This window comes from Protopterus annectens, chromosome 6.part0 (assembly GCF_019279795.1).
Source record: "Protopterus annectens isolate FY-2018-M chromosome 6.part0, PAN1.0, whole genome shotgun sequence".
Lineage (NCBI taxonomy): Eukaryota > Metazoa > Chordata > Ceratodontiformes > Protopteridae > Protopterus > Protopterus annectens.
Window position 1 is genome coordinate 203552851 of NC_056737.1, and position 27500 is coordinate 203580350.

General features: G+C 39.8%; 1 protein-coding gene across 3 annotated transcripts in view; it reads left to right on the forward strand.

Moving 5' to 3' along the window:
• Positions 1-27500, forward strand: part of FUT8 (fucosyltransferase 8) — a 2643272-nt gene that overhangs the window by 445821 nt on the left and 2169951 nt on the right. For all 3 annotated transcript variants that reach the window (XM_044073921.1, XM_044073918.1, XM_044073919.1), the window contains exon 2: positions 10641-10682. The gene's annotated coding sequence lies outside the window, so the exon portion shown is untranslated. The remainder of the gene's footprint in view (positions 1-10640; positions 10683-27500) is intronic.

Here is a 27500-nt window from a genome sequence, read left to right on the forward strand (position 1 = left end):
GACCCTCTATAAATCACATATAAATCAAATGTGTGGGTTACATTTGGGTTGCATGGCTAGGCTTTTAAGGGCCCTAGAGGTTGTTAGCCTAGTATACACCTATGAACCTCATTCCTTGCCACAAAGTAACCTTTCTGTAATGCGTATAAATAGTGGCATTTCTGCCATAGAAGCTGTTGTGATAACTAGAAACTGACTTTTTGTAAAAGGTTATTCTTTTCTAACTGCACCCAAATGTATGTAGACACAATAGCAGCACCCTCTGTCTTATCAAATTTCTGTGTTGAACTTTGTCAGGAAGGAACTTCAGTGGTTGGAAGAGCAACTGCTTTAGAATGCTGTTCTTCAAGTTCCCTCTCTTCTCCTTCCCATTCTGTAGCCACAGATCTTTCAGAGTTTGCCGGGGTGGGGGGGGGCTGCATCCAAGTGCTTCAAAGTATATGTTGTTTGAGACCATCATTTCAAAAGGAATTGCATAAACATCAAATACATTATGGCGTTGGTAAATGTACCAAATTCAGGATTTATTTTAGTCATCACAGACGAGACTTGCATTGCTTGCATTCCATCAGAACAGAATACTGTGGAAGAGTCTCTGAACTGGCTCAGGACAGATGCCATGAATAGATGTTAGACGTAGGGAATCTTTCAAGTGGTGATCGACCTTTGGACAGCTCTCCAAGTGGATCTCTTTTGTGTCCATTAACAGACAGTTGGAAGAATTTCGTCCAAAACTCCTTGCCGAAGGGCCTGGAAGACCAATGCCTTTTCATTTCTATAGATGGGAATTTTGCTGTATGCCTCCCATCATAATTAGTGATGTTTATCATATCTATTGCTGCCTGTACACTTTTTGGCTATATGCGTTGTATCCTGCATGAGATAGAGCAACCAGCCATCTTCACAAAGCTCTGACCGATTTACATGCTTTTTCAACTGTGATTGCTGATTGGAAAACCCAGAGGTGAGAAGTAATTGGTCAGAATGAAGAAATATTAACTACTTTATCGCCACCTCAAGAGGAAGTTGCCCTAAAGTGCTACAGGAGCAACTACCAACCATAAAACTTAATTTCTGTCTGGCATGTCACCACAGGAATATACTTCCACACAGGAATTGTTGCTCTTTGAAAAAAATATTTCTTCTTTTTTTGTGACCAAAATAGATTTCCCCTTTAAGAAACCAGGTATTTTTTTTCACAGTATTGTAAGTTTGCTGTCCGGGACTATTAATTTTAGCTAAGGGCTTATTTTGTGATTTAGGGAATGTTTTGTGGTAAAAATGTATTGTTTATGTAAACTTTTAGTTTTCTGATATTTGAGGGGGTCAGAAAACATTTTAAACGGGCAGGAGACACTAACTGTATTTAGTGCTTGTGTGCATTTTGTGACAACTGTTTCTTTGTTGTCAGCTTGCATTGTAAACATCTGCTTTATTTCTGACATGGATTGTGCTATTTTTTCTAGAATTTATCGAAAAAGGACTGTAGGGATGTGTGTGTGTGTGTGTGTGCTGCTTTAGAATAAATCTGTGTCAAATTCTGATGGACTTATTTCAGCACTGTTTGCTAGGTTTCAGGCCACGTCCTCTGCTGAGGCATGGATACTTAATCCAGTCTGCTTACTGTTCTACCTGTGTACTTAAGAAGAAACAACACAATAAAAAGCTCTTACTGCCACTGCATGTTCAATCAGTGCCTCGGCCGTTGGTGAGTGAACCTTTAGTGGCCATCAGTTGTTTCTTGGACCAATCACTTTCTTCTCTTGGTTCCTCTGGTGCAGTCCAAGATCAGTCAGTTTTCTTCAGCTATTCCAGAGACACTTATGGCATGGAAGCACACACTGTTTTTGGGTCAGGGAGACATTCCAGGAGATGCTTCTTGGAGTAAACGGGTAAGAGACCTGTTATGGGGCAAAACTGCCATTTTCTAATAGGTCTTCAGTCACGCTGTTAACGACATTGTTCATCTGAAGACATGGTGCCTGTTAGAAGATGATTTTCTAACTTCAGCCATGCAATTATTATAGGCCGTTAATCCTGGAGCTCAGAAATCCTTACTCGAGAACACTCACTGCCACTAAAGAAATTCCTGAGGAAAATCTGTCACAGGATTCTGACATAGAGACAGTGGTTGGTCTCCATGGAGAGTCATCTGCTTATATCTTTTATTTAGGAGAAGCTTGCTCCTTTCAACCTCCTTTGAAGGAATTTTCTTTCTCTAAGCCTGTTCCCAGGATGAATGAAGTATTTTTTTGTGGGAAGAGGAGGATGCTTCCCATGAGTTGAGGAAATGTTGCAAGTTAATAGTCCGTAATATTCCTCATTCTACATCCATCTCTCCCATTTTATCTGCCTTAGTGGATAAGTTTAATGCTTTTAATAATCTGGCTTTCAACCTCCAGTCCCAAAAAAGGCTGATAAGACTGTATGAAGTACCTCAAAGTAAGAACATTTTATTTCCTCATCTTGGATCAGATCCAGCTGCAGTATTTACCTGTTGACAGCTGGAAAAAGATTATTAGTTACTATGTACCCCTCCCCATTGGACAAAGCGGTCAAGTTATTGGACAGATTTGATAAGAGAATTTTTTCTTAACATATTTTCATATAGAATTCTCGGCTACCAGGCACATATTTGGAAGCTAAACTGCATGAAACAAGATAGAGGGAATACTCCTCCTCTAAGGATAGCTCTTTTCTGAATTCTGTTTCTAACATTTTCTAAGAATCTAAACATGTTTGGGAAAGTGTATGTGATTGTACAGATAACCTCTCTAGGGCCATTGCTGCTCCTAAAGTTTTGAAGATATATGCTTGGGTACATAACCAAACGTTTGCTGATGAAATAACATCTGAAATTTTGAATTCTGCACTAGATAAGGAAATTTCATTTTACTCTTCTACTGCTCAGGTCCTCAGATGATTTGAGAGAGGAAAGTCAATCCAGGGTGTAGATTTTTCAACCTCCCCCATTAGAATCTCTCAAACTACCTTTTAAGAAACAATCCCTGCTCATGCAAGGCAAGCAGAGAACAAAAATGAGATAGCCTGATCAGTATTAGCACCCCGGAGTCTGAAACAATCTGTTGCCAAAGGGGAATCTAGAGATAGAGAGACTCTCTGGGACAGATTAATAGAGGTACGAGTAGGAGGGGGATGATACGAAGGACAGAATGTTGGCATAGTCATTATGAAGTATTAGACTCTCCCTTTTTGGGAAAGGATCGATGTTTCTTGTTGTTCCCCTTCCTGTGATCTCATTTTTATTCTCTGCCTGCCTTGCATGAGCAGGGATTGCTTGTTTCCTTTCTTTAAAGGAAAATAGTTTGAGAGATTTATAATGGGGATTGAAAAATCTTAGAAATGTCCTGGATTGACTTTCCCCTTTCAAATTATCTGAGGACCTGAGCAGTAGAAAAGCAAATGAAATCTCCTTATCTAGTGCAGAAATCAAAATTTCAGACATTACTTCATCAAACATTTGGTTACGTACCCAAGCATATCTCTTCAAAACTATAGCAGTCATTCCTCTTCTGAGTTTTAAGGTAACATTAGACCTAAAAGATGCAGAGTCTCTTGCTAGATGCCAGGGTTTTTTAACATGGTTTTCTTCATTCCTTCCCAATCTGAGCTTCCAGGTAAATGTTCAAAAATCATTCTCGACTCTGTGTCAGGATTGTGCTATTAGACTGCTTTTCTAGACAAGTGTCTTCAAAGTCATTCCTAACACAAAAAAAGGAGAATTTGCATCTAGAAACTTTCCTGATCTTTTCCAGTCAGTCAGACTTCAGTCAAGGAGTATTCTTAGATTTTAGGGTTAATGGCTTCTGTGATTCTCTTAAGTCCTCTTTGCCATCCCACACAAGAAAATGTCAGTGGTTTAAAAACATGGACCCACTTTTCTCATCCTGGGAATTTTAAGATTTCAGTTTTGGGATTCACCAATGCTACTGTTTCTTGAAAGATGTAGACACCTCACTTTTTCCTTGGAGCTTTTTCTGTGGCGATAAAGGTGCGAGGCTTGTGGGACAGACCAAATGAAACACATTCAAAGATGTTTGCTGTAGTTTGTGTTACAGAATCTCAAGACCTGTGAATGATGTGGTATGTAAACAGGGGGAGGTGGCACCAGGTCTTGCTTCCTGTGTAGGCTGGCTACGATGGATCAGCAGTTAGCTCTGAGGCATTGTATAACTCTCAATGCATTTTACATACGGTCGGAACAAAACATCATGGCAGATAAGCTGAGCAGTAGCAAGACAGGCCTTCATGAATGGAAATTAAATGAGTGGGTATTCCAAGAATGGAACCAGGTGTGGGGAACACCTCAAATATATTGTTGTTCTCCTTTCAAGACAGATAACTAAATTCTGCAACAGGTTGCCTTTCAGGGAGGCTTGGAAAACGGATGCATTTTCATTCCTGTGGTCAGTAATGTACCTGTTTTCATTTCTCCCCTTTCTACCGATATCCACAGTCATTCTGAAGATTCAGGAGGACTCCCCAGAAATTATTTTGGTGAGTCTGTATTTTCTCAGGCAACGTTTTTATTGAATTGGCCAGGGGTAATTGCCACAAGCTTCCTCATGGATTTTATCGACTCGCACAAAAGAAGAGGAAGAGTTTTATGCACCCCACTCTCAAACAACTTCAGCAGACTAAATGGATGATTCACTTTAATACATTTTAGGTGCTTTTTCATGAGGATGTGCAGTAGGTACTAAAGGAGGCAAGAAATCCTGTTACTAGGAAGTCTTTTGTTAGCCAGTGGAGAAGATTTCCAGTTAATGTCTCACCCAAGGCAGATAATTACCTCCTGGTTCTCAAACATTTGTGCGAGATACTATCCTATACCTTGCTCAATCCCTTGTTAAGGGATATTTATCGGACATTTCATCATGTCTGCCTGTGTATCCCCTCGTCATTTCAGGCCTGGCTCAAACTGCTATACAGAGTTTTTTTTTATTGGAATCTTTACTTTATTCCTGAGAAAGCTATTTATGTCTATATTTGAACCAGGGTTTCTGGATGTTTTTTTGGTTGATTAACTGGTATATTTCTGTGGCATCTGCAAGAGAGTATCTGAGTTATAACTGTTCATGGTGGGGTCAATCCTTGTGCTTTTCTAGGCTTATCAAGTTATCTGTAGAAAAAAAGTCCCCCATATATGCCCTTACTTTTAAGTGTACCTTGAATCTAGCCATCTGTGTTCCTAATTTGTTTCAGAAGTTAAATGGCAGGGGAGAGTAAATTCTGTATTTTATAAATTCTATGTAAGAGTTGACCCAGTAGTCCAGGACTTGAGGACACACACAGACAATCTAGTCTCTGACTATCACATGCTTACAGGAGTGAGGAGATCATTCTGTGTTGTTCAACTTATGAACAAAGGTATGTCATCTAGTTCCAAGGAAGTCATTTGTTCCACTATATTCAGCATGCTTCAGACCTATCATTGAGTACAATGCCCCATTCTGTATGTAACTAACCAGGCATAGCCAATAATTGGAACGTGTGCAGAGGTTCCTCGCTAAACTAATGCAATGTTTAAGTAACATGTCCTAGGGAGACTCCCTTAAGGCCCTATCCCTGTTGAGGGAAGATCTATGCCTAGCATGGAGGGCTTTGTCATACCACCACCGTGATGGACCTCTTGCATACCCCCAAAACAAACGGCACTGGAATTGCTCATTCTAAAGACTTAAACCGTGCTTGTGATAAAAAATAGGACCTGCTGGAGAGATAAGTATATATCCAAGAAGACTACCTTCTCTGGAACTGACAACACTTCAATGTGAAACAAAGTTTCTTCCTAACCCAATTCAAGTGTAACTTTGATAATTGGACTGCGAACAGGAAATCGATCCTTGGTTTGGCACCTGTGTCTCTAATGGGCACAGTAAATTATTCATCTCCCAGGCCTTTGCTTGTAAATGTTTAATCTCTCAAGCTCCTACTTACACTTATCAAAGGTAAAAGAACTTTTCAGAGATTTGGGTTGCATGGCTAGGCTTAAAAAGGCCTTTGTTGTCATTAGTCTAGTAAATACCTGTATACCCTGGTCATGCTGTTGTACCCTTACATCATATTATCATTAATTCTTTTAAGAAATCTATCCCTAGGATGGCACTGGAAAAAGATGACTTTTGTCAGTTTAGTCACTTCCAGTTGGTGGCTCCTTACTATGTCTTTTCTTGTTAGTCCCATCATGGTAAAATATATCCAAACAGGATTAACTTTGCATTCTAATTGAGACTTCTTTTCTTGACGACATATTGGAAAGGAGAATAATGTAGAAGTATTCCAATGGAAACTACATAGTTCTGTATGCATACTTTTACAAAATGGATTCCTTTTGTATGTCCAGGACTGGCTTTCCTAGAGCCACTTTCCAGGGACTCCTAGATTGTTATCCTTCCTCCTCCTGGGTTGGGTAAGCTTCAGTAATCAGCCCAAGTGGCCAAAGGTTACTTCAGCAGTGCGATTAATGAATAAAATACAGTTGTGTAAGTTACAATTACCATAAGAGTACATGTTTAAATTCCTCACTGCTGCAATAACCGGAGCTACCCTCCATCCAGTGTGTACTGTGTAACTTGTTGTTGGGATAAAAAAGTTATGTTGATGTTTTTGAGAGGTGTCAAGACAAGTGAGCTTGCACTTTTTGTTTGGGCAAGAAAGTCCTAAAGTTATTTACACTGTGGCTAGACCCTTGGAGGGAAAATCATAAGTCAGTCAGAGTGTAGGTGTCTGAGGGAGCGATAGCTTTTTGAATACTGGCCAGATGTGTCTGGACAGGATGCATCCCAAATAGTAAAAGTCTACAGGAGTAATGAAAAATTCAAATATCTATTGTTATCGTATATGCAGCTTACACAACCATACTGTACTTTTTAATTACATGTCACTTATGTGTATACACTTGTGTATGTCACATGCACAGAGATTAATCTCTTCTGGCAGTTCATCATGTTTTTCAAGTGTGAATATTTTTATTTATTATTTTTATTTATTTCACATTTGTTAACCAGGTTAGTCCAACTGAACATGGGCCTATTTTCAGTGGAGACCTGAGGAGAAAAGCTCCAAGAAAGATAATTTCAGTTTTAGAGTAATAGGTTTCACAGAAGTAACAACAATTTTACAGTACAGATACATAGTAAGATAGCACAATTTTGTAAAAGTATGAAAAAAAGAAACATAACAATAGACAAGTAATTATAGTGATGATGTAAGCATAGTACATTCCATACCGATTATATAGCTCAGTAGCATTATCTAAATAGAGCAGAGTCAGAAAACCTGCTTGTTCAAAAGTGGGAGAGACAGGTGATAGAAACAGGATCGGGTAGGGTCATGGCAGGGGCATAACCAAGTTTTCCGGAGAAAGTTTTTCAGAGCTTTTTTGAAGTTGTTAGTGTGTGTAATGTAACATAAATTGGCAGGGAGGTTGTTCCAGAATTTTGTTTTGGAGAATTTATAGTTTCATAGGTTCATAAGATGATACTAGGTTATTGGCCTAGAGGCCTTTATAAGCCTAGCCAAGAATTTTGCCCATGTTCCCACAGTCTGCACCTGTTTCCCCTGTCCAGCAGGGACACAGGTGGAGTCTCAAGGGTTCATTTTCTGTTTCCCATCCAGTCATCCAGGTTCCTCTTAGAGGGCTGGAGAGGTACTCTACTTGATATGGAGAGAGAGTCTTATTCCACAGATGTGGGAGTCTTTGGGACACAAATCTATCTCACCAACAAGTTCTATTAATGTCTCAGACCAGATTAAGTCCTTGCATGTGGATTGTGGGAGTGACGTTTGATTTACGGGTATGCAGCAACTCCATTCAGGCTAGGTCTGAGATGGCTTTGTATGCCAGACACCGGTCACCTCTGAGCAGTCTGTATGAGACTGAGTAGAGGGACAAGGCTTTTAACCTGAGACCCTGGATTTTCCTGGTCAGGAACCTCTGTGGTCTCTCCAGCTACTGCATGTGCTTGGCAAGGTACGTGCTGAAGGGGGCATTGTACTTGATAATGGGTCTGATAAGGGAGGAGTACAGGCATGTTATGACCCCCCTGTTCATAGATGAAATACCCTTATTTATGAGGTGAGATATGTAGAAGGTCTTCCGTACAACGGAGACAATGTGCTGGTCAAAAGTCGGGTTGCTGTCAACCTGGGTGCCCAAGTCCTCCATGACTGATTGCCTGCTTAGTACATAGTTATTAATGTGATTAGTGGGGATATCAGTTTCCCCAAAGGGGGAATATTGATGCATTTCTTGGCATTCAGTTTGAGGCCATGCTTCTGGCGATGGTCATTAGTTTGGGTAAGGCCCATCTTGGAGGATGTTCACATCACTAGGGGAATTTAAGACAGCTGCCAGCTTGCAGACATCTGCAAACTTGGTCAGCCACAGACAACTGCATTTGGCTTGCACCTCAGAAAAGTATATCCCAAACAGTACAGGCCCCAAGACCGATCCTTGGGGTACACCACTCGTTATGGGTTTACTATTAAAGGTGGCTTCCCCTATTTTGACTGAGTGGGTTCTATCAGTGAGCCAGTTAGCTATGCATCTGGTAATATATGGGTTTGATGACTAGCTGGGAGAGTTTATCTATTATGCCTGAGTGGGGTATATTGTGGAAGGCTTTGGCTGGGTCAGGGTAGATGGTGTGCACCGTCTTTCCCTCGTCCATGGCTTTGGTGACTGTTTTGAAGAAGTCAACCAAGTTTAACAGGCATGATCTCCCTTTTACAAAACCAAAGTGTGTGGGTTCAAGCTTTTGGCGGTTACCAATGTCCTTATTTATATGGTCCATGATAATGCGTTCCATGGCCTTGCAGATCAGGCTAGGTAAGCTGATGGATCTGTAATTGCCTGGGTCAGTGGATGATCCACCTTTGTGTAGAGGGATGACCGTGGCTGTCCTCCATTCGGCTGGGATGAAGCCAGTGCTCCGACTTTGGTTGAATAGGCTGCCTAATGGAGCTGAGAGCTCATGCATGAGTTATATAAAATATGAAAGAGTTGTATAAAAGATTGCAAATGTTCATTTTGGACTTATAAGTTTGGAGAAGGAACTTGTACTGCTTCAGGGACGGGAAGGGGTATAGTAAGTGACAAGATTATTGAGAGGGAAGTGGGTTATATGGAGTTGAGAATTTGAGATTGGGAAGTTCAATCCAGTGTAGCTTATTATAAGAGCAAGACAGTGGTGGGTGGAATTAGGTAACATGGCTGCAAATTTTGCAATTTTATTGTAAGTTTGTTCCAGTTTGGAGAGCAAGCGAGATTTAAGATTAATAAGAACTGGGGCTCCATAGAGGAGGCTAAGCAGTAGATAGCTTGGGCCAGGGAGAGTCTCGAATTGGAACATAGAAAAGTTTTGTTGCGATATAAAAACAAGATTTTGATTAGCTTTCTTAATCAATTGCTGGATGTGTAAGTCAAATTTTAGTTAGTTGTCATTCCTAGTAATTTTTGTGTGAGTTTCAACGTTAATGATGATTTTATGTAGAGAAGAGATGGAGAAGGAGAAATTAAGGTGATCACTGACCTTGGGGAGAAAGAGCAGGAGCTTTTTTTGTTTGTTTGTTTTAGGGTTCAAAGTAAGCTGATTTTCATTTAGCCAGCTTTCAACTGAAAGGAAAGATTGCTGTGTGTAAGTGTCTGAAGTTGTGAAATTTGGTTTGAAGATGTGATAAGAGTAGAGTCGTCTGTGTATTGTATGAGGGTTGAGTAGGTAGTGGAAGAATGGAGGTCATTGGTAAAGTTGTTAAAACGAAGGGGTCTCCGGATAGAGCTCTGTAGTATGCCAGTGTATATGGGTAGAAAAGTAGAACAAGAAAACTGCCTTTTGACAGATTGTAGTCTGTCTGAGATAGCTGGTGAACCAACAAAGAGTTGAGGTGGAAGGATTTAAGTTAGCTAGTTTATTTAGTAGCTTGGAGTGCAATACCGTGTCAAATGCTTTCAAAAGGTCTAAAACAGAAATGAGACCAGTTTGTTATCTCTAGCTTCAGAAGTAGTGTGAGTAAAGGGTAGAAAGGCTTATAGAAGTGTTGTGGTTTGGTCGAAATCCATGTTGGGTAGGAGTCTGGAGGTTATTGTGAATGAGGAAATTCCGTATCTGGTTATGTATGCATTTTTCAAGGATTTTGGATAGTGGGGATAGTATAGCAATGGGTCTGTAATTGGAGGGATTAGTGAAGTTACCACCTTTGTGAAGGGGAGTCGTGTAGTAAGACTTCCAGATGCTGGACACAGTAGCTTCTTTAATAGATCTATTAATAAGTATTGAGACTGGGTAGGCAATAGTGTTAGCTGCTAGTTTGAGGAAGTGGGGGGTAGATTGTTAGCAGAGGGAGAGCAAGGTTTAAGTTTTAGAAGGAGAGACTTTAAGTACAAGATTGAGATTGGGTTGAGAGTGAAAGATGTTTCATTATCATATGGTAATTTGCTTAGCTTGGAGTGCGTGAATGTGTACATTATAAGGATGTAATTATTTTATTTTTTTCTATTTATCTCGTATGTGTGTCATAATACAGATTTGTTTTGCATTTCAGAATTAAGAAGAAACAAATGTAGATGAATTAACTGTGGATTGTCTCGTTAAATTTATGCATTTGTTTATTTACAGTTGCACAGTCTGGGATTGAAGCTGTCTACGCAGTATCCAGTGGTAAGTGTGACATTGCAAGTTTATACAATAAAATGTTTGTCAGATTTTTCAGTGTATGATATTCACTACAATATATTTACCTTGCAGATGTGTGTATTTAGTACTGTTGCCTAGAAAAAACAAGTGAAACAGCCAGCCACAGACATGGTGTTGATGTAAATGTCAACTGCATAAATTGGATGTCTATTTCCTTTTCTATATACTTTAGGATCCATTATGAGGCACTGTTAATAAATGATAAACTTTGCTCTCATGTGGGATAGTCACAAAGCTCAACAATGTATTTAATGCTGTGGAGGGTGGTCAGAAACAGAATAGTTATCATTGGGTTCAGCATTAGGAAGTCAAAGGAGTTCTTCTAGTGCTCTGACTAAGGGAAGTCTAGAGAAACCATCCTGGGTTATGACAAAAGAGGGGGTTATTTTTTTTATAAATACAGATGACGCAAAAGACAGATGCAGCTCTTCATGAAATTTCATCTAACAAAAAAAAAACTAAATTTTCTCTCTGACTCAAGCTTCAATGTTCTGTTGAGACATGGAGATTGACCTATTTTACTGAATATACATAATCTGCTGTCTGAGGTGGTGCAGTGTTGGAGTAGATGATTGTCATGGTGGGGGAAGGTGAGGCTGGGCGTGGGGGTGGTGAAGCTTGACTTGCAGAGAAAATTTGGTGATTTTTGTTAGATGAAATTTCATGAAGAGCTGCATCTGTCTTTCGACTCATTTGTATTTATAACAAGAAAATAGCCACCTCTTTTGTCATAATCCAGGATGGTTTACCTAAACTTCCCTTAGTCCCAATGCTAGAAGAACTCCTTTAACAGGGTTCATCTTCCTGATGCTGAATCCAATGATCACTGTTTTGTGTCACTGTCTTTGTCTCAAGTCATTGTCTGTGCAGTGCAGTTAGTGCGCTGGCAATGATTTTCTAGTTTTGGAAGATTGCTCCCTTCATGTTTCTGTGACTGTGGAGATGTAAGTTTAATTTCACAAGGATAGGTGGGGTATTTGCTTTAAACTTTATTTGGCGGATTTAATCCACATTAGTTCAGCTTGGTGAGTTGAGTCCTCAGCTAGTTAATTTTTTTAAACACTTTTTTGAATTATCACTTGACAGAGGCAAACATACGTTTATATAAAAGAAAACAAACCATGTTAACATGTTCACAATTGCAAACATTATGCATCACATGCATGCTTTTATACAGTTATCGATCCAACATGACATAAATTGCTCAGTTCCTGCCTTCGTTTATACTTCTTCTCTCCTTCCAAAACATTATTCTGCTTGTATTCCCACAATTTCCATTTTTTTGTATGTAGGTTGTTTTTACTCTTGTCTAAAGATCCCATCATCAACTCTTTTATCTCTGTTACAATATTCACTTCTACAGAAACAGTTGATTTACACTTTGATTTCCATTTTCTAGCAGTTGCTTTTTTGGCAGCCACCAGAAGGCCTTATCTAGGTAGTTCAGATCTCGTATCCCAGTTCAAAAAAATAATTTCATTAGTTACACTCATTTGCTCACTCAATATTTCTGTACCGAAAAGAGTAGAAACAAACTACATACAAAAAAAATTGGAAATTGTAGGAACAATACAAGTAGAATAATGTTTGGGAGGAGGAGAGAAGTTTAAGCAAAGGCAAGGAACTGAGCAATTTTATGTAATGTTGGATTGATAATTGCATAAAAGCATATATGTTTCTGTGCTGTCGCCTATAACTCCCTCCACTTTTTAGGCAAGCCTGAGGTGAAAACACCCAGCATGTTTTTTTGTGAGGTGGAAGAAACCCGACATGGAGAACATGCAGACTCAGCACACAGGCATTATACCCAGTGTTTTGTTTTGTTTCCCCTCTCCAAGTTTATACCTCATTTCAGAATAACAGCACTGCTTGCTTAACAGCAAACCATGTTTCATACAGAGTTTCACTGATGCTTTATAGACTGGAGGAATGTCTTCTCAGTTGTTGTACCTTTCCAACTGGCCTACCATCCTGTTTGCCTTCAGAATACTTGCCAGTGTTAATGCCCTGTATGATGTTAATGCCCTGTATGATTGAAACTAAATGTCATAATTGCACCCAGATCCCCAGTTTAGTATTTCTTCTCCATGCTGCATTAAAAGGTTTATTTTTGGGAGAGTTGCATTCTGAATGGGTGTATGGTTCTCCCCTGCTTTCCTTGACAGGTTCTGACAACGGATTGCACAGATTTAGAGCTCAGATTTCTTAAGTAGTATATGAAACCTGGACTTCTCAGGAGACATTCCCAACATCATCCTTAAAGTGAGGATAACATTTGTTGCTATGAGAGATTTCAAGCAAAACAAACTGCCAGGTATGTTACCCTCTTTTTAAACAGTCAGCATGTGATTCAGAATAAGTGATGGTTAACCTTCTGAGCATTCAGGCAACCTACCTTCTTGAGCCCACAACATATTTCTGCCTAATCACCAGATAAGAGGTCAGAGGCTTCTAAAAGGAGCAAGAGTATTTTCTCCTGAAATAAGTTAGGACTTTATCATCACCAGCAGCATTAAGAGTAATGATGTGAAACGATGCAGTGCTGGAGGCTGACTCACCAGAGCAGTTAGTAAAAATTAGCATAAATGTTTAAATATGTTCAGCTGAGAAGCTAAACCAGTGTTTTTTGCTGTAGTTTTTCATTTAAATGTGTTTTATGGCATTTTACTTGTTAATTGGCACTGAATGTTCTACATTGGTACAACACTTTTATTTAAAAACACTTCTCACAATCTGTCCTCATGCCACAGCACAAGAAGCATGTTAAATTGATGTTTGCATGCTAGTACACTCTATATTGTGAATACAAGCATGTTTAAATACATTTGCCATCTCTTCTGTTTCCAGTCTTTAATTGTAGATAAGGCTCTGAAAAGTTGGAAGACTTGTATGGATTAAGGATCATGGAGGGTACATAAAGGCTCCTTGACAGTTTCCATACAATTTATTGTAACCCTAATTATATTATTGCTTTGGTCATCGCTCAGGTGTATGTGTACTGCAAGGGTGGCTTCAGCCCTTTTCCTTCATGAAAGAGTATGGACAGGTCATTCTCAAACCACTTTTCCTACATATCCTTAGCTGCTTTAACCAAATCCTTTTTAATCCATTCACCAAAATGCTTCATCTTGTGTCCCATTAGTAATGAGTATTGCTGAGCCAATTTATGTGTGATTACATAGTTTGCCATCACTTATTTTGTGTCTAGAAAAGTTCTGAGACCCTTTGCAAATGTTATATGAAATAATATTTGCATATAAAGCTAAATTTTTTTGATTTATCATACCAGTTGTATCCTTGAATTTGTGAATCCCATGTTTTCATTGCTGTTGGTTCTAAATGTAAAGCCAATAACATAGGGAAACTAGGACATCCTTGCTTGATTCTACTGTTCAAACAGCAGTCAGAAGGCAACATTGTCACCTTAATTTTGATATCCAAGGCTTCCATATAGCCTCCTGTTATTTTTATCATTGAGCATAGATGCTACCATTGGCATACTCGTAAAATTCCAGTTGACCCTATTGAACGATTTATATACATTTAAGATTCAATAGCAATAGCAGCGATGTCTAACCCTTTGCTTCCCTCTGGATCGTAATTGTTTGTTTCCCTTCACAAAACCACATTGGTCCATCAGTTTTAGTAACATCTTTGCCATTCTGAAGCTAATGTAGACATGTACACTTTATAGTCATGATTTAAAATCAGAAAGGACATGTATGAAGCCAGATATGAGGGGTCTCTAAACCTCTTTAGCTAATATAGCCAGCACAACTTTTTACCAAGACACTGGTACTCGCCCTTTAAAATACTGTTTAACAAAGCCTTCCAGATTCTTATCACTTCCTTCCTAGCTTCCAGTTTTCCAAAGGAATGGTATCTGTTCCTGGAGACTAACAAGTTGATTGATTTTACACATCACTGTTTTTTATTTAATCTTTTCTTGTTTTGCATATTAATTGAGTCTCTTGTATCTCTAACCTTTTAATGACTTAACTGTTACAACAACATTTCTGTTTGTGCTTTGTCTTGGTTACCCCATTCTCATGCTTTCTAAAAAAAGATTTATTAAATTTCCAAGATTTCTCCAATACATACATAGCATTTCTGGTTATTTTCTTATCAAAGGCTCCTAATTAAGGCTTTAACTCTTTATATTTATAGATTGTCATTATGCTAAAAGTTTTTCGGCAATAAATCTATCAAAGGTAGTTGCTAAACAACATTTCTAAACTTGTGTATATTTTTCAAATATTTCCTTAATTCCTTTCAGCACTGTGCATTTGCTCCACTTCTTTTTCTGAGAGGTTCCCTTTCTCAGTCGTACTTTAACTTTGGCTTTTCTCTAAACATTCTTATTCTTTGCCATATGTGTACGTGTGTGTGTGTGTGTGTGTGTGTGTGTGTGTGTGTGTGTGTGTGTGTGTGTATATATGTGTGTGTATGTATAAATATATATATATATATATATATATATTTTTTTTTCGTTTCTTATTCTTCTGTTGTTGAACTCGGTTTTAATTTGATCCCAGTTACTAGTTGTCCGTTCCCAAGCAATCGCCATCTTCCTTAACTCTCAAACAACATCCACTATCCATTCCTTAAAATTCCTCTCTCTTTAACAGGTAGGCAGAAGAGCACCAGTGACTCATTGTTTACATCATTACTATGTGTCATTCTCGTAGTCTTTCATTGGCACATATGTTATATTTGATGGATGTTCTCAAACATGTCAGTTAAATGTACATGATGATGTGAAATGTAATTTCGGTGTAGTCTAGTACAATAATTGTTGTGTCTTTTGGCTTTTCCTGGTTAGGGGTCGCCACAGCGGAACTCCGGTCCGCTAATGATTGGTAGTTGATTTTTACGTGCCGAGTTACCAGCCCTGCCGCACATCCTTCAACGAAGGTACGCCCATTCACGCATGTCACCACGCAGAAGACACTCTGAGAATCGAACCGGACAGCGTCTTACTGTGAGGCGACAACACTACCGCAGCACCCACCACTGCGGGTAGTCTAGTACAATTGTATGTTGGGAAATAATGTACACATTATATCTGAGCTCATGACACTGAGATCATCACATATTCCTCAACAATTATGCTTGTATACTTCTCAGATATACTCTTTGTTTATATTTTCCTTTTTAGGTCCCCCAATATATCCTCATTGTTGCAAATCAGATTCCGATCCCCACCCTTAACGTTCTGTCGAAAGCTTCTCTCCAAAAATTCTACTGAGATCCATAATTGTAGTTTTTAGGTGTAATATAAGTATGTACCAACATAATCCTCCCCTGACAGTAACCCCTTGCGACCACAATTCTGCCATTGTCTTTTTTCCTCCCAATTTTCTATCACTGTTGGAGCCCTTTTTTGCTTTCATTATTGCTTCCATGTTCCTCTGTCACTGGATAATCTGCTGATTTTCCACCCAAATGTCTCTTGTAACATCACTGTTTGCAGCCTACACTTCTTAAAATATTTTTATACTGTTTGGTTTTAGTGTTCACCTGTAAGGAATTTTGCATTTCATGATAGTAGGTACAGTTTTTAAGCTCAAAATGGACAGTATTTAAATTCAGACCTCAAAAAAAGCACTTCTCGTATATCAGACTTAAATTTAACAACTGTTGCGTAGCTGTCATTGTGTTAAACAGCATTTCTAGTTTGTTAAACTAAATGTTCTGTTTGTGCTATTCCACATTTTTCCCCCAGTTTTGCATTAAATTGAATTTTTCAGTTGGTTTTCTTGTCAGGGTCTCAACTCACTGAGGGCAGTGGAGATTATTCTGTGGCAGAGGATAATTTGCTGCTGTTTCTAAGGAGTGGACATTGTTGGCTGGAGTTCCAGCTACTTTTTTATTGTCTCTTTCACTTTATCTTGTTATTTTAGCTGTTCTAGATATGCAGACACTTTCTTTCTTGGGATCTGTAGTTAGTCTCACTTTTTAGTTAGAACTGTACAAATTGCAGTGGTACAACCGTGCGCTTCTAAGATGACGTCATAGCTAATCTAGGTCAGAATATATAATGCATACCATTTTTTGGTGCTTTAAACAAATTTTATCTACATTTCTTATTTTACTTATCAGCATTTTAACCAGTTGCCAACACCCTATTATCTTCTCATATTCTTCTATAATATCTGCTAAACTGACCTCATCGCCAGTCTAGACATGAATATTTAGTACATACTGTTATCTTGGCCACACCTAATTTAATCTACATTTTTTTTCTTTGAAGTGATACTTTAATACAGAAGCTAAAATGCTACTATCCTTCCTTAACATCCTCTCACACCCTTGGTTTGAAATGGAAGGTCAGTCAGCTAGCCCTCCCTCTGTTGCTACTTAGTATACTCAGGCAGTGGAAAATTGCCCGATTCCTGCAGCTAATGATCTTTTGCTTAACACATCACTGTCTGTGAGAAGCAATCAAATTCAAAGCTACACCTTTGCAACCAAATACATCCTGTTAGTGCCATTAACATTTAGATGCTGAGGCAGTTAAAAATCCATGTTCAAACCTCAACAGTCTAGTATGAGCAAGGTCTAGCTTAAATCAAACCCTGGAATGAGATGCTTGACAACTATACTTGCTTTGGCAAGAACAGTTTGCCCCACTGCTAGTACTTGTAAAAGCTTTTACTGCCGCCCCGTTGTGCCTTTTTAGGCAGGGTCAAGCTAGTAGACCTCCCAACCTAAATTCCAGAACAGACCAATCTGTCAGACCTTGAGGCTATCCCTCATTTGAATCGCAACCATGTGTGTTACAGAAATCTGGTTTGAGCCCGTACAGCACTCCATAGTAACTGAGTTTTGTGCTTGCTACTCATTTAGATCTGATAGAAACTGTGGTGGTTTATCCATATTGTGGACACGAGCACCTCACACCCAAACGAACAATGAACTTCTGTAAATAAACTGTTTATTCCAAATAATACTGTTAAGTTCTTATTGCCCCACCAAGTTGTGGGACTTCTTCAGACAATTTGAAACAAGACAACAGCTACATTTAAATCAATGTGTTGGCATCTAAATCCAAGCGCCGCAACTAATTAAAAATTTTTAAAATGACAGTGCATAAAACCTGTACATAAACCTGTAATGGTCCGAGACCCAGATCACGTAAAAACATATAAATTAAATAGAACATCAAAAAGTCATTTCTGCATAATATTATACATGACTTTGAGAAGTTAATACACTAATATAACAGCTCATATGTGATCGTTAATCTAAAATCTATGCATGAAAACCATGTAATGGTCCGAACCCAGATCACTTAGCACACATTAAATAAAGCATAAAAATCATTTATATATGTATGACATAAAAAAGATATGTATTATTTGTTAAAGTTAAAATGCTAAATAAAAGCTCTTATAAAATGCTTATCTTAAATAAGTGCTTACATGAATCTATAAGCATGCAAATTGTAAACACACATTTGTAGGAAAGCGCTTAACAGTATTATTTGGAATAAACAGTTTTATTTACAGAAGTTCGTTATTCGTTTGGGTGTGTGGTGCTCGTGTCCACAGTATCTGTGTTTTACTCCGTTTCTTGTTTGTTGCCATTTCTAGTGGTTTATCCATATTGTTAGATATCACATTACATCATGTTCACATTACATCATATCAGATACCTAGAGACCCATAAGCTGAGCTTATAGAGATTTAAATCACCATAAACAGGAATCCGCTACCAGATCATAGCTTGCTACAGGACCCATCTTCTTTCCCAAGAAAATTCTATAAGATTCTGAAATATTCTTGATGAACTCACTTTAAATAAGAATGCTGTTATCCTTGGTGATTTTAACTACTCCGTGATAAACTAGGAGACCTATACCACCAGTGTAGGATGTGAACAGCAATTCTTAAAAATTATATAATCAAGAACTCGCTGCATCAGACTGTTAAACATACTAGAGGACCAATTTACTTGATCTGGTCTTAAGAAACATAGCATCTGTATATACTATTTCTAGTGTTTCCCTCTCACTGTTCAAGTCATACAATAATAAGCAACTCCATCAAAATCTCCTTGCCATAAGAAGCAAATATAATAGAATTCAAGGAATTCAAACATAGGCATTTCCTGCAGGTCTTTGATGACGTCTTCAGATTTGAGTATAATGGTATCATCCATATGTTATTACTGCAGATAGTTATGCAGGCAAGTTCTGCTCTTACCTGGACAGTTGTTACCTCGCTATTCCCAAATAAATCAAAAAGGGGGGGGGCTTAAAAGCCAACCAGTATGGTGGTTCCACAGTCATTTAACATATGTAATAAAAGGAAGAAACTTTATCTGTACAGTAGAACAAAAGACCAACAGATTAAGGATAATATCAAACAGCTAGATAAGCAACTAAACATGGACATAAAAAAAAGGCATCCCATAAACTTAGATTAGCTACAGAAGCCAAAGCTGTGGATAAAATGTGTTTGCTTTACTTTTTTGGGGTAAGTACTTTTTACTGTGTTTTCCTGGTAAAAAAATTAACATTAAATACTGGTAGTTTTTACCAGCATTTGCTGCTTGCCTTCCCCAGGAAAGAAGCACCATTTTCACTTGACCATGGAAAGAACTACTGGTCCCACTGTCAGTCATTTTTCCAGCCATAAAAAGAAAAAGTTAAGCAAATAGCCTTTGCTACCACAACATGCTATCAATTTGTGTCAGTCGTATGTGGGTGACTCTGCTATGGCCATTCGTTGCATCTCACACTACTCCTCTTTTATCTGTGATGCCTCCAGTGTAGGACCTACAACCACTGTTAACCAGGGGTGTTAGCGATGTAACAGATGTCCTTCAAGGATGCAACTGCAGTCATAACATATGGGTTGTCCTGCCTCAGGCAGCCCTTCGGTCGGCCGGATTCCAAAGTCTGGGTCTGGCCTCGGCTGATGTCGCACTTTCCCCGACGTCATAGCTTCTGGGGTATAAAGGCATCAGCTGACGCCATTTTCCTCAGTCTTTCTTGCCGCGCGGTGCCTGAAGCAGAAGCTGTTCGCAAGTGCCGGTCGGTCAGATCCAGAGATTTCAGCTACCGAATACTTCGAAAAAAGCTAAGTACCCAGTTGGGGACTCTTTCTTGCCTCAGCCGATGTCAGACAAAGTAAATAATTGTTTAACTTGTGGGAAACAAATACCTCATAAGGATTTCCATTCTTACTGCCTTCCCTGCTTAGGCCCAGACCACGACGTATCAGCTTGTTTAGCCTGTGCCTCCTTCAAACCAACGGACCCTTAGACGTCGGTCGGAGTTTGCAGAAGAATTTTTCGTATCCGCTTTTGCATATAAAATGCCATCTGAGACTCCGACTACGCATTTGGCCAAAAAACGCAGGGAAAAGGACCGACACTCGCGGTCCGCGGTTTCGACTGAAACCACGGCTAGGCCTACCGCGAGTGTCTCTGTTTCGGCTGAAACCGAGCCCTCGGTTCTTCCTACGACAGAAACCTTACCTCCGGCAACCGAGGCCAGAGAGGCCCCGGCTGAGTCTGCTTCAGAAATCCCTACCGAAGCTAGTGCTCAAGATTTGTCCGACACCATTCCATTGGACATTTCTACACCTGCACGTGGGGCAGCTAGGCCCCCAGCTTCTATGTCTATTAAGGCCTTCTCCAGGGCTAAAGCTGCCAAACTTTCAAAAGCTTTACCTGCAAAATCTACTTCTCAGAGGCCTTCCTCAAGCTCTCAGATGCTCGGTCTTGCTGAGGACCTTATATCCTTGATTAAGGGTTCCCAACCTCACCCAGACAGGGCCTCCCAACCTCCACCAGACAAAAGGCCTAGGACTGAACCCTTTGAACCTGTCTCCTCTGATTACTCCACGGATGGATCTGATTTGTCAGACCATCAGGAAGGGGCCTATTCTCCTACGAGGATTCAGATGCTGAAGATTCTATCCCTTCTGCTTCCCCTCCTGAAGAATTTTCCTTTGGGGAGACCTTGCACTCTATGAGGGAACACTTTCAATGGCAGGGTCAGGATTTTTCAGATTCTAGAAAAAGGCTAAGGACTTTTTTACATTTGCCCCAGCATAGGCCCTTAGCCATACCACCAGTGCTAACTGTAATTGATGATGTGTATAATGATGTTAGTTCTGCACCTGATTCTCTTCCTCCGGCCCCTGCCAAACCTGACAGATATTACAGGGTCCCGGATTCACACTTCCACCTGTATAAAGCCCATGCTGCAGATCCAGAAACTATTTCACAGGGCCCAAAAGGTGTTGCAGCTGCCACTGCCAAAAATCCCCTACCCTCTGAAAGAGAGTCTAGAGCATTAGAGAGATGGGGTAAAAAGGTTTATACATCTGCTACTCTTTCTGCCAGGGCTTTAAACTGTCAATTCCATATGATACAGTACCAAGAATATTTGTTAGATCAGCTGAATAAGAAGCTTTCTTCTCCTGAACCTTTAGACCGTAAATCCCTTCAGGATTTAGTACACAACTCTCAGCAGATCAGTAATCATTTCTTAAGATGTGGCTATGATGCACTGGAGGCTTCATTTAGATCAGCTATGACTGGGGCAGTAATTCGTAGGCATGCCTGGCTAAAAGAGCAATCCCTGCCAGACCATGTCAAGGCTAAGCTCCTAGATGCTCCAATGGAGAAACAAAGTTTATTTGGCTCCCCTGCACAGGAGATTCTAAAGAAGGTGGAAGAAAAAGCAAAATCTGTGCAAACAGTAAAGGAATTTCTGCAGGTCCAACCTCCGAGGTTCAGCAGAAACTGGCCTTCCAAGAATTGGTTCTTTCCAGACATCTCCAGAGCACAGAGAGGCAGGAATAGACGCCCTCGAGGCAGAGGTCAATCAAAGGGTGCCTATAGGGGCCGTCAGTGGCAGCCTGCCAACCAGAGGAGTACTGCCACAGCTGCAACTACAACCACTAGCACAGGACAGACACAATGACTTGACTCTGATTCCGCCTACCAGGGAACAACTGGAAGCTCCCTTGGGCGGAAAGCTGGCTTTATTCTCAAAAAACTGGCATTGCATTACAAAGGACACATGGACATTACAAACAATAGACAAAGGATACAGGTTTCACTTTCACACTTTACCAAAAAGGAGCGGAATGCCAAACCTACCACCAAATCAGAAGCCAGAGGCTTTAAGACAAATCAAAAATTTACTTCAGATGAAAGCGATAGAAAGGGTACCATCTATGGAACAAGGCCAAGGATTTTAATCCAGACTATTCCTTGTATCAAGAAAAGAAAACCAATGGAGGCCTATTCTCGACTTGTCCGCACTGAACACATATCTCATTGTACCAAAATTCAAAATGCTGACCCTACAGCAACTTCTTCCCATGTTGGGCAAGGAGTCTTGGCTGGTGACTCTAGATCTCAAGGAGGCATGCCTGCACGTCCCTATCCGACCAGATTGCAGAAGACACCTCAGATTTCTTGCAGGATCAGAGCATTATCAATTCTCAGCATTACCGTTTGGCTTATCTACTGCGCCCAGAGTATTCACGAAATGCCTGGCATCAGTAATTGCACATTGCAGACTTCAGGGAATTCAAATCTACCCATACCTGGACAACTGCCTAATACAAGCGGACAACAAGACAAAATTGATAAAGGATTTGGCCTATGTCATACACCTGCTACAGGCCTTGGGATACACAGTCAACATCCAAAAGTCAAGACTAGTGCCATCCCAAAGGATAACCTTTTTGGGTGCAGATCTGGACACAATAACTCAGATGGCTTTTCTCACAGAAGAAAAACAAAAACAACTTCCAGATTATTTCATGACTTTCACAAGACAAACTCAGCTTACTGCAAGGAAAGTCCTGCAGGCCCTGGGTTTCATGGCATCCTGCATAATCTTGATCCCACATGCCAGGCTGCATATGAGAAAATTACAATGGTACCTGAGGAATGTATGGTCTCAACACAGACACAGTCTAGAAACCATGATACCAATCATTCCATGCCTTCAAAAGGAATTCCTGTGGTGGGCTCAGGCCTGCCAGTCCAACAGAGGGTTGACTTTCAAGAAACCAAAACCAAGGCAAACCATCACCACGGACGCCTCCGACCTAGGATGGGGAGCACACATGGAGGACAAATGTATCAAAGGCCTATGGTCTCAAGGACAGCTAAACTTGCACATAAACCAAAAGGAGATGCTGGCAGTGAAGCATGCAATCGAGGCATTCAAACCATTCCTCCAGCAAGGACATCTGCTGATAAGGACAGACAACACCACGGTCATGTGGTACATAAACAAACAGGGAGGCACGCATTCCTACCCTCTATGCCGGATGGCAATGGATCTGTGGAACCTAGGCCTGAATCTCAATATCCAACTGCAGGCCATATTTGTACCAGGAAAAGAAAATTCACTAGCAGACAGCTTAAGCAGGACTACCACGGATGCTCACGAATGGATGCTGCATCCAGACATCTTCAAACTCATAACAAAGAAATGGGGATTGCCAGAGATAGATCTGTTCGCCTCCCCCCTCAACCACCAACTGAAGAAATTCTGTTCAAGGACATACCACCCACAAGCCTGGAGGGTGGACTCTCTCTCTTTCAGCTGGAATGCCCTAATAGTGTATGCATTCCCACCTCTCCCATTGATGTACAAGGTTCTTCTGAAGATCAGGGAAGAACAGCCAAAGGTGATACTAATAGCTCCGGACTGGCCAAGACAACACTGGTATCCGCTACTGAAAAACATGTCTCAGGCGAACTCATGGCCTCTACCCCTATGGCCTCTTCTTATAACGCAGAACAATTTCAAGACCCTGCATCCAAACATGAAAACTCTGCAGCTAACTGCCTGGAAAATTGCTTAAAACCAAACTGTCTTATCTCAGAGGGTCAAGGACATTATCCTGGAGGCTCGCAGACCCTCCACAAGGAAGGCATACTCAGCTAAATGGAAGAGATTCCTCATTTGGAGCACATCAAAGGGCACAGATGTTACAGTGGCAAACCTATCACACATCCTAGAATACTTAGCAGAATTGTTCCACAATGGCCTGTCTTACTCTTCCATTAAGATTCATGCTTCAGCAATTTCAGCAGAATACAATATTCTTCTATCTTATCTCACCCTCTACTCAGACAATTTCTGAGAGGGATCAAAAATGTTAAACCTCCAAGGAGACCCCCTCTACCTGCATGGGATCTCAATTTTGTGCTGGAAAAATTGACACTACCTCCTTTTGAACCAGCAGCATCAGCAGACTTACAGTTTTTATCTTGGAAAACTGCTTTCCTTCTGGCAATCACTTCAGCAAGAAGAGTATCCGAGCTACAGGCATTAATGGCAGTGCAGCCTTTCCTTTTTTTTCACCAGGATAGAGTGTCTCTGAGAACCAATCCAACTTTCATGCCAAAGGTGGTATCCAGGGTATCCTTGAACCAAGCCATTCATTTGCCTACGTTCTTCCCTAACCCACAGAACAAAGGAGAGAAACTCTTGCACACCTTGGATATACACAGACAACTACGCTACTATCTGGACAGAACTAAAACCAGCAGAAAAACTGACCAACTTTTTGTAGCCTATGCAACTGGGGTGCAGGGAAAAGCAATTTCCAAGCAGACAATTTCAAAATGGATAGGAAATTGCATTCGCTTTTGCTACTCTTTTCATGGAAAGACAGCTCCTGAACATATCAGGCCTCATTCCACAAGGGCCACAGCCACCACTACAGCTTTCCTACGAGGGGTGGCTACCAAGGACATTTTAGAAGCTGCTACTTTGAGCTCCGTGCATACATTTGCCAAGCATTATAATCTACCTTTATACTCCAGATCCCGAGCAGGCTTTGCAACTGCAGTTTTACAGCGGATCTTAACTACACCATCCTTATCTTAGTACCTCCTCCCCCAGTTTGGCTATGGTATTCTACCCATATGTTATGACTGCAGATGCATCCTTGAAGGACATAGTACAGTTTTGTACCTACCATAAATGTAGATGTCCGATAGGTATGCATCTGCAGTCAGGATTACCCACCCTCCTTCCCCTCTGTGGTATTCCTAGGGTGCTTACCCCTCTTTCAGCTAGCTGGGGGAATCTGTTATGGTGTATTTGTTTGTTTGTATATATGTATATATTTTAAACACTGAGGAAAATGGCGTCGGCTGATGCCTTTATACGCCAGAAGCTATGGGGGAAAGTGCGACATCAGCCGAGGCCAGACCCAGACTTTGGAATCCGGCCGACCGAAGGGCTGCCTGAGGCAGGACAACCCATATGTTATGACTGCAGATGCATACCTATCTGACATCTACATTTATGGTAGGTACAAAACTGTACTTTCTCTGTGACTGTTTGGGTCCCCTCGGTGGGAAGGGGAGAATCACTGTCATCAGTCCTGGGAGGGGGAATAGGGGAGCCTTCCCTGTTGTCAGAATTCTTTACCCCTCCCTTGAGAAGCTGCTTTCACTATTAATAACATGGTTGGCCTCATTTTCCTGTCAAGAAGCAGAAAACTAGGCATATGTTTACTCCTACTTGACTTTCTGTAGATAGGAATAGTTTACTGGTTCTGGCTCAGGGTTTAATTCGGGCTATTGATCTTCCTTATAAGGTAGTTTCTGATGAAATAAAGATGAATATCCCAACACTGTAGATAGTTAAGCGGTTTTGTTCTGCTATTTATTAGAACATCAGAGCTGAATCCTAACAGCAAAGAAGTCTTTTTATATGTTTTAAAAAAAAAATCATGTCATTAATTAATTAATTTTAAAAAATTAACTTCATAAAACACTTTCTGAAACATTACAAATATTACATATTCCTACTTTTCATGTATAATATTTAATTATACTGTTGTAAAATATTTATTTTTAACTGCTAATGCATGTTCGTATATTCTTTGACACTTTCCTTGTCTTACCAGTGTAAAAACTTTAAGATTCACAAGTTGCTAAATAAACAACTAAACTAGAATTACATGTGGATTTGTTTCTGGCTGAAATCTGCTTCTGGGAATGTTTGAAAACAACATTAGACCCTTCATTAATGAATTTACAGTATTTGCAATTATGACAGCAGTTAAAGATTTTACAAATGCTTTAGCGAAACAGCTCTTCACTTTGTTAGTTTTAGAAAGTTTACATGGTTTATTATTGATTATGTAACACAAGATCTATTTAGTGGTGATATAAATAATAATTTGGACGTGAAAGAAGTTAACTGGCAGTTTTTATTGCAAGCAGATAAGCCACCAGGCTTGAACACAAATATTAATATTAAATGCTTGCTATAATCACAATGCATATAACCTGTAAAAAAAAAAAAAGTATAATTAACTGTTATATATGAAGTGTTAATGTGTAATCTTTGTAATGTTTGAGTTTTTTATGAAGTTAGTTTTTTAAAATGTTAATTAAGCAATTAATTAAATCACATTTTTAAAAAAATGCGTAATTTGCATTCAGCTTTGAAGACATTCGAATAAAAAATAGAACAAAAGTGCTTAGCTATGTACAGTGTCACTTTTGCCATTTATTTGAAGTTCAAATTTTTATACTTGTGGTTTACAACTTCCATAAGATGCTTTGAAGTACTTTTTATTGGTATCTGAAGTCTGTTTAGCCCCAGCACCAACAGCCTTTGTCTTTTCAAATCCCAGTGCCAAGGTTTGTCAAAAGAGCAATCATTTGGTGGAGACAACATACATCTTTAAATCCAAGTCTCCCTTCTCCCTCCCTGATCACTCATAACATACACCTTGGCCTTTGTTTGGGGGGGGGGGGGTTCAGGAGGGATAAAAGTGCAGGGCTTGTGGAACAGCATGGACAGACACAAGCACATAAATATCAGATAGAAACTTGCCCTGATCAGCATGGAAAACAGTTTTACTGATTTTTGCAGAAGTTTGTAACTAGGTTCTTAGATTATAAACTATTCTATAAAAAGGTTATTTTTCTTACTTTTAGAATGTAATAACCATGTGCTCCATGTATTTTAAATTGTATTAATAGTTGTAGAAGTAAACATAGATCCTACAAAATGTTATTGGAGTGCTAGTTTTAGAGCATGTAGGTCTCTAAGCAAAGTCATCCAGCAGAATGATGGTAAGTGACTGTGAAAAGATAAACTAATGCAGGTCCAGACTTTATGGCTTGGATACCTTTGGCTGATAGGCAGAGTCCCTTACTCTTTGCCAGTGTACCGCTGTTTTGTTAGCAATACAGGAACATTTTTTTTGGTAATTATATTGATGTATCTATTCAACATTTACGGTTACTTCCCTTTTTGTTGGTTTTATTTATTTTCTTTATTGGAGTGACAGGAGTGCTACCAATTATTTGTAAACAGTAAGATTCATTAAGTTGTTTACTTCTCAGAAGTCCAGCCCTAATTCCTGTGTTTTCGTTAGCAAAGATAAAATACTATTGCATATGAAGACTTCCAGACCAGTGGTGGCAATCTGTGTCTAGCTGCAGTTTTAGTTTCTACATTTAAGTTGTTTTGCTTATTAATAGTAGGGGATGAAATGTTTTCATCCTTTGCATGTCTGCTGCATTTAACAGGAATTCTGTTGCCCTTCAGTGTTAAGCAACATTTCTTTCACTCTTGGACCCTGTTCATTTCCCCTCCAACAGTTCTGTAGGGAAAGTTATTGCAGGTGTTCTCCAGTTAATAGGCATACAAATTATCACAGCTCTCCTGAATACGGTACATGGTTGGTTCTTCAAAGGCAAGATTAGAAAGAACTTTGTCGTATGCGGTGGTAATTCAGGGCTTAGAAACATTGCTTCTGTCTG